Here is a 7,771-nt window from a genome sequence, read left to right as displayed (position 1 = left end):
TATCCATCCCATGTGCAGTCACCAAAGGTAGACACTGATGTGAATGTCAGGAAGTGCATACTGACAGGAGCCTGATATAGCTGTCTCCTTAGAGGTCTGCCAGAACCTGAAATATACAGAAAGAGATGTTCACAGCTAACCATTGAACTCATCATGGAGTTCCCAATGGAGGAGTGAGAGAGAAGACTGAAGGAGCTGAAAGGGTTTGTGTGGCCCCATGGGGAAAGCAACAATACCAACCAACCAGAGCTCCTAGGATCTAAACACCAGCCTGGGAGCACATAGGGAGAGACCCTTGGTTCCAGCTGTATATGTAGGGAAGGATGACAGTGTCAGGCATAGGTGAGTGAGGAAGTCCTTGGTCCAGTGATAGCTGGACGTCCCAGTGTGGGGGAATTTGTGGGTGGGGAGGTGGGAATAGAAGGGTGGGTGGGGTCATATCCTCATAGAAGCAGGAGGAGGGGGTGGGATAGGGAGTTCCTGAGTGAGGGGGAAATGGGAAAAGGGGATTTACATCTGAAATGTAAATAAAATATTCAATAAATTTTTTAAAAAAATAGATCCATACTTATCACTCCTCACACAACTCAAGTCCAAGTGCATTAAAGACTTAAAAAAACAAAACAAAACAAAACCCCAGGACTGATTCATTAAGTCCCGTAGGAGAGAAATTGGGAAAAAATTTTGAATGCACTGATATAGAAGAAAATTTACTTAACAGAATACCATTGGCTCAAAGTCTAAGATCAACAACTGATAAATGGGACCTCATGAAACTGCAAAGCTTTTGTAAGGGCTTTTTTCCCTCTTCATTCTATCATTCCCTCTGTGTCTTTTGAGTGAAGAATGAGGCCATTCATATTTAATTAATGTTAAAATGTGTGTATTAGTTCTGGTCTAATTTTTTGTTTGTGTTGTCAATGGAACTTCATGTTTTGATAACAATGGGTTCTTACATTTGCTACAAAACTTTGTCTACTGTGGTCATTCTTAGTTTCAGTCCAATATAATGCTTCTTGTACTACCTTAGGTTTCTGAAATATAAAAATTTTAGGCTATTTCTGTTATTGAAAATAGTTTATGGTTCAATCGTAGGCGTAGTGTTGCAGGGTACATTATTTTAGATTGTCTATCATTTAGGACGTCAGATGTATTGCTGCAGGCTCTTTCCAGGTTAGAAAGTTTTCCTTGAGTTATCAGCTGTTCCTGAAACTTGCAAAGTTCACTCTTCCGTTTGTGTTTTCATTATTTGTGTTTTGTGTTTCCTCTTTGAGCTTTTAGTTCATTATTTTGTTGTTGTTTTGTATACTTAAGGTTTTAACAATAAGAGTCATGGAAAGTTTTATTCTACTTTTGTCTTTTTTGTGTGTTCTGTGATCTTGTGTAATGTAGTGTATTTGAGGTAGTTTTCATCTATGACCTTATTGAAGGTCTTGTGTTTGCCTTTGACTTGGAATAAATACTTCTCTCTCATCTAAGCATATAACCTGAAGGTTTGCTTTATTGGTGTTCCACAAACACAGTACTTTCCAGTTATGAACTCTACAAGCTGAGCTAGAGGTCCTGCTCCATAGCCCGATTTCTGCTGACAATACAATTATATGTTTTCAATCTGTGTGCTATGTAGAAATGACTCTCCCCAAGTATGTTTGGTGAGGGTGACATTTTCTTCATTTTAGCAAAAGAGATGTTAAATTTTCTGTGAGAACCTGAAGCCACTGTCAAGTAAGAATAAAGTACATCATGAGTGTTTTGGAAGCAGGATGGATACCTTGGGGTCTGAAATGATTTGTTACTCATTTTAAATGAGATATTGTTATCATTTCTTTTGTTTTGTCCACAGGGACTGGGATCAATCAGTCCACACAGACAGATATGGCCTGGAGACAATAGCTCACAAATGAGAAACCAAGAGCTCAGCTGATCCTATTCCACTGTTATCCTGGGATTAGAGACTTTCATTTTATTTGATGGTACCACTTTGTAATCACCTCAAGGTCAGAATTGCCTACCCCAGATGACATGATAACTGTGAGTCTAGAGGGAGATAAGCTGATGGACTTCCTTCCTTGTAACTACTTCTTAGATCCCCATTCCACAAGGATGTTTATCAAAGAGTAAGTCTGGTGTTTCTTTTTCTCTTCATTATAGTGGGAGCTATATGTAGAGTGTAGAAGAAAACAGGATTTTTTTAAAAATAAGAGATTAGAGAAATTTCTAATTAGAGTATTGCTTTTGAGCTGTACTGTATAATAAACATACATCAGAAGCTTGTAGACATAAAAGATATGTGTGATGAATTAGGAAGACCCGTAGATTTCACTTAATGTGATCTCTTATTACACACATGACAGTAGAAAAAGCTATTGGAAAGAGGACAGGTGCCTAGCAAAAGCATGGGTAGACAAAGAGAAAAGGTTAATCGGATAAAGACTATTACTGGGTATTATGTATTGATGAACATGTCTTGAAATAGGTACACAATTATATATAGATAAAAAGTAGTTGCAGATGCTATATTTTAAGGAGCACATCTGACAGAGCATTTTTCTGAGTGTGTGCTGTAATAATCCTAAGATCAAGGTTTCACCTTGGTATTTCGAACTGTGTTACTTTTCCATCCCTGTAAGAGGATACATGACATAACTTAAAGGGTGAAAAACAAAGGCAAAGCATTTATTGGTGTGCACTACTATGTTTATAATATTAATGAGGCATTTGAATAATATTGAATGCATTTTGTATTTTCTCATCTTAGTAATTTTCTCATTAGCTGACTACATTTATTCATTTATATGAAAAATAAGCTACAAATGTAAGACAAATATTAATTTAGTGTTTATCAATAATTTTGTAGTCTGTTAAATTTGCATATACTTAGGAATTCTTAGGAAAGTTTCAACTCATAGCCTCAAGTAAAGCATAAAGCATTGTTAACATCATATGAGTTTCAAAATTTTTATATAGATTTGTTGAATTTATTGCAATGATTTCTAATAAAGTAGATTCTTTATATGTACTTCAAAAATATATGAAAATCACATCATGTGTTAAATTTTGTAAAGTTATCTTTACATAAATGTAATTTGGATAATTATTCATAGGAATTTTATCTTTTTATTAAAATGACTTCATCTTTCTTATTTTAAGTTTTCTAGATTGAACCTTGTTACACTGATATTATACAATATTAAGTAAGCTCTTTATTGCTAGTGAGAAAAATAATACCAATTTTTGAATAGTACAAAATTATTTAAAATCCCTAAAGTTCCCTCTAATGGTTACAAAATACAATATACACAAACACACACACACACACACACACACACACACACACACACTTCCAGTGAACATTTTCTTCTCTTTCTCAAATTCACACCACACAACTTGTTATGAAGCTTTAGGTATGATTGCTTCCCCACAGTCTCTCCAGTGACACTTCTGCTGCTGCTACTTCATGTCAGGGGAACTGGCTCACAATGTGAGAGTGTAATATTCTACTTAGTGTCTGTGTGCTTACAGACCTATGCTAAACTCAACTTCCAAAGAAGAATTCATTTAAGAGCATCAGGTAAAAGTTATGAATTAGTACTTTATTTAAAAGGTACTAATAATTCCTGCTGGCATTATATATTTTGTAAAAAAATTTTATGGGACTAATTTGAGTGGTTAAAATCTTCATCTTTCTGAGATTCCTAAAGATTTATTCATGTTGCTGACAGTGGACAGTACATCAGCCAATTTCACTTGTCGCCTGAAAGACACAGACTCACTTTATGTTCTCTCTGAACTGTCAGACAGTTTTTAGTTCATTACTCACTTATTGTGGTGAAGCTTAAAATGAAAATTGTAAACATACTTTTGTGTTCCATATGTCATTAAACTGCATAAAGCAGAATGCAAAGATTGCTCTAAACTCATAAAACAAGACCATTCTAAAATCAAATATTGTGATAATGAATCAGTGAAGTGATTTTTCATGGAAAACTGTAGACGTATGCAGAATCAGCCTTTCCTTTTCTCTTTCTTTTTATTCTTTTTTCCTTTTTCCTGGTTTGTTGTTGTTGCTGTTGTATGCCTCTGCAGACAGCTGGCTGCAGACTCTTTAGTCTTTTCACTGGGCCAGCTTAATCGTGATGGATTCTCTACTAATATGTATGTTTATGGATATAATCTGGGTTTTACTACTTACAACTAAACATTACAAGGTAAACTAATGTGGAAGCCCCCAATGCTGCAATTTTCTTCTCAAATACAACACATTTTTTCTTGGTCCATATTTGTATTAACAACTCATGTGCATATCTACATTTTTGCCCATAGCAGATATGACATTTTTTCATCAACTCTCAGTTCCAGTGGGCTCAAAAAATAGATGCCACTCGATGAATTAGATGTATCATTGTCTATATATGGTAAGTATTTATCAAAGCAATGGATATGAGGTAGGGAATTTGAAGTACATATCTTTAGAATAAAAAATATTTTAGATTACTATCATTTAACTTATATGATCATATTTTATATTATTGAGTTGTGAAATGTTAATAAATTATTAATGTATAATTAATAATAAATTATTATGTTACATGTTTTAGCCATTGTAGTTTTAAAACTAGAATTGTGCTACATTCTTACAGTTTGGAGACCAAGGCTTTCAATAAGTATTATCTGCCAGGAGCTATGTAGGAGAGGCTAAAAACTAGCAGGTGATCTTCCTGAAATAGTTTGGACATAGAATATAGTGGACAGCTATAGTGGATGAGCCCTTCTACCTAAGACTAACGTGACTACATTTTAGGAAAGATTCCTTCTATTAATACGCTTTTCTGTATATATTCCCACAATTTTGGTCAGATTTCTTCAGATGAACAAAGATACACTGTCTTGTAGTAATGCTACATAGACAAATAGATGATTTCTTAATTCTGAATGATGATCATATAAGAATTTCTAAAATTATATTAGTAATTATTATATCCTTTATAATAGGACTGCTATTATAGGTATCTTTGATATGACAACTGCAGTTAGAATTCTTCCAGTCTCCAAGTGTCACAAATTGCTTCTGAGATTAATAGCAGTTTTTATAACTTAAATGTACCCGCCTGTGGCTATGGATCAACTGGGTTCACCTGAAAGGGGGGCTGGAAATGAGGAAAGGGATGGAGGGCGAGAAAAGATGAAGCCAAGACAAAGTTCTTGGATCAAGGCTCGAAGTTTAATGTTCAGCTCTCAATTTAAAGGGAAAGATCCACCCCAACCCTTTCTTGTTTCAGCTGGAGATGGGTGGGGGAATCCATTCTTGGTCACTGTCGGAGATATCTCAAGGCAAGCCCAGTAGGCAGTTATTTTTCTGAGAACCATGCAGTCAAGGTGGGTAACTCCACCTAGATCCTATTACTTGGTCTATTGTGGTAAACAAGGTCTTTCAGGCCTGCTCAAGGCTGGGGGAAGGGCACACTTAAAAGACGGTCGAGAGATTGTAAAACAATTAACCAAAGGGCAAAAAGGGAATTCATTATTGTAGGTGCAAAGACAGAAAATAAAATATTGGCTGGGTTTCAATGATAACTTAGCTACAAAAATTATGGATTTTTTTTTACCTTCAATTAACCTGTAGAGCTAGTGACAAACACAGTCTAGTCTTAATGAGAATGTATGTAAATATCTATGTTGTAAGCTTCTTATTCAATTTATGATTTGAATATGTGTGTAAACTCATGGTGAACTTTTTACCATGTGATCTATTTCCCTGGAAAAGGTAAAAGAACCTAAGAATGGTTACATTGTATTTCTAAGGCATGATTCTAAGGTACAATATAGGCACACAAATTGTGCATACTGTATAACTACATGTGAAATCATTTATTGTCTAATATATATGTATATATATCTATGTGTATGTGTATATATACATATACATACACACACATACATACAGGAGATACATGTGAGACATATAGAAATACAGGTTATAAAGAACTAAAGTTACAAGAACAGATTAATCCACAATTGGTAGAGAAAATAGAATGATAGATCCATATTGTCCAAAGAATCACAAGTTTGATGTATAATCTATTACTTTTTTCAGATATATGAAGTAAGCATCCACTATACTCTTAAGATGAAATCACTCTGCACTTACATCCTTATAAAAGAATGTACTTTATTTCCACACTGATCTTGGAGTCCTAGCCAATGTTCCCTCTTTTTTTTTTTCTATACTTTTGTTATCCTTGTTCATAGACCTAAACCCACAGATGTGATCTCTTGTCAATTGATCTTCATTCACATAATGATGTTCCTCACTGGAAGGGATATATTTGGCTTACACACGTATTTGAGACAATGAACAATGAGGATGACTTCAAATGTAAGACAATATTTTACAGAAGCAGGGTGATGAGAGGCCTCTCTATCTGTACCACCTGCCTCCTTAGTGTGGTCCAGGCTGTCACAATCAGTCCCAGTACCTCACTGCTGGCAAAATTTAAACATAGATCGAAAATGTACGTGATCTATGCTTTCTTCTATATTTGATCTTTCAATTTGTTCTACAGTATTAACCACATATCCTATGTTGGTGGTTTTACCAATGTTAATGAAACCAAGCAGATGCAGGTTACTAAATCCTGTTCACTATTCCCCATACACTACACCATCAGGGGATTGATTTTAAAAGTGTCACTCTCCAGAGTTGTTTTTCTTGTAGGAATCACACTGACCACCAGCACATACATGGTGATTATTTTCGATAACAGAGGCAATACATGTATCTTTATAGCATCAGCCACCTGAGAAATGAGCCACCTAGAACATCTTGCTGCTGATGGTTTCCTTTGTGGTCATGTACTTGGTAACCTTCACCATCTTATCCACCTCAAAACTGTTATGGATGCATGACCCAGTCATTCAGACTATTCAGAAGTTTGTAGTGAATTCTTATCCCAAAATTACTCCTTTGGTACAAATAAGTTCAGATAAAAGAATAATCAATGTCCTGAAAAAGTTGCTGTCTTAGTGTAACAATTTTTTTATTATTTTATTTATTTACATTTCAAATGTTGTCCCCTTCCTGGTATCCTCTTCATGAACTCCTTATCCCATCCCCTTCCCCTTTGCATCTAAGAGGGTGCTCCCCAACCCCCACCCACTCCTGCCTCACCCCTCTACCATCTGACTTCACTGGGGCAACAAGCCTCCACAGGATCAAGCATCTCACCTTCCACTGATACTAGATAAGGCAATATTCTACTAAAACATAGAAGGAGCCATGGACTCACCCATGAATACACTTTGGTTCAGGGTTTAGCCTCTGGGAGCTCTGAGAGGACCCGTAGTTGATATTGTTGTTCTCCCTATGAAGTTACACTCCCTTTAAGCTCCTTTAGTCCTTCCCCTAATTTTTCCATTGAGTCCCCAGGTTCAAGCAGATGGCTGGCTGTGAATATCTGCATCTGTCCTAGCCAGGTGTTGGCAGAAACTCTCAGAGGACAGCCATACCAGGCTCCTGTCTGCAAATACTTCCTGGCATCGGCAATAGTACCAGGATTTGGTGCCTGCAGGTGGGATGGATCCCACTACGGAGTGGTCTCTAACTGGTTGTTCCTTCAGTATCTGCTCAATTTTTTTGTCCCTGTGTTTCAATTATACAGGAACAATTCTGGGTTAAAATTTTTGAGATGGTTGGGTGGCTCCATCCCTCAATTGGGGTCCATGCCTATCTAATAGAGGTGATTTCCAAATGTTCTCTCTTCTCATTTGGGTG

At 36.1% G+C, this 7,771-nt stretch overlaps 1 pseudogene; it reads left to right on the top strand.

The window, feature by feature from the left end:
- The first annotated feature begins 5,365 nt into the window (after window positions 1–5,365).
- LOC114640257 lies at window positions 5,366–7,024 on the top strand (annotated as a pseudogene).
- Window positions 7,025–7,771: the final 747 nt, after the last annotated feature.

This window comes from Grammomys surdaster, unplaced genomic scaffold, assembly GCF_004785775.1.
Source record: "Grammomys surdaster isolate TR1022 unplaced genomic scaffold, NIH_TR_1.0 125793, whole genome shotgun sequence".
NCBI lineage: Eukaryota > Metazoa > Chordata > Mammalia > Rodentia > Muridae > Grammomys > Grammomys surdaster.
Note: the sequence above shows the minus strand (reverse complement) of the source record. Positions and strands in the feature narration are given on the sequence as shown.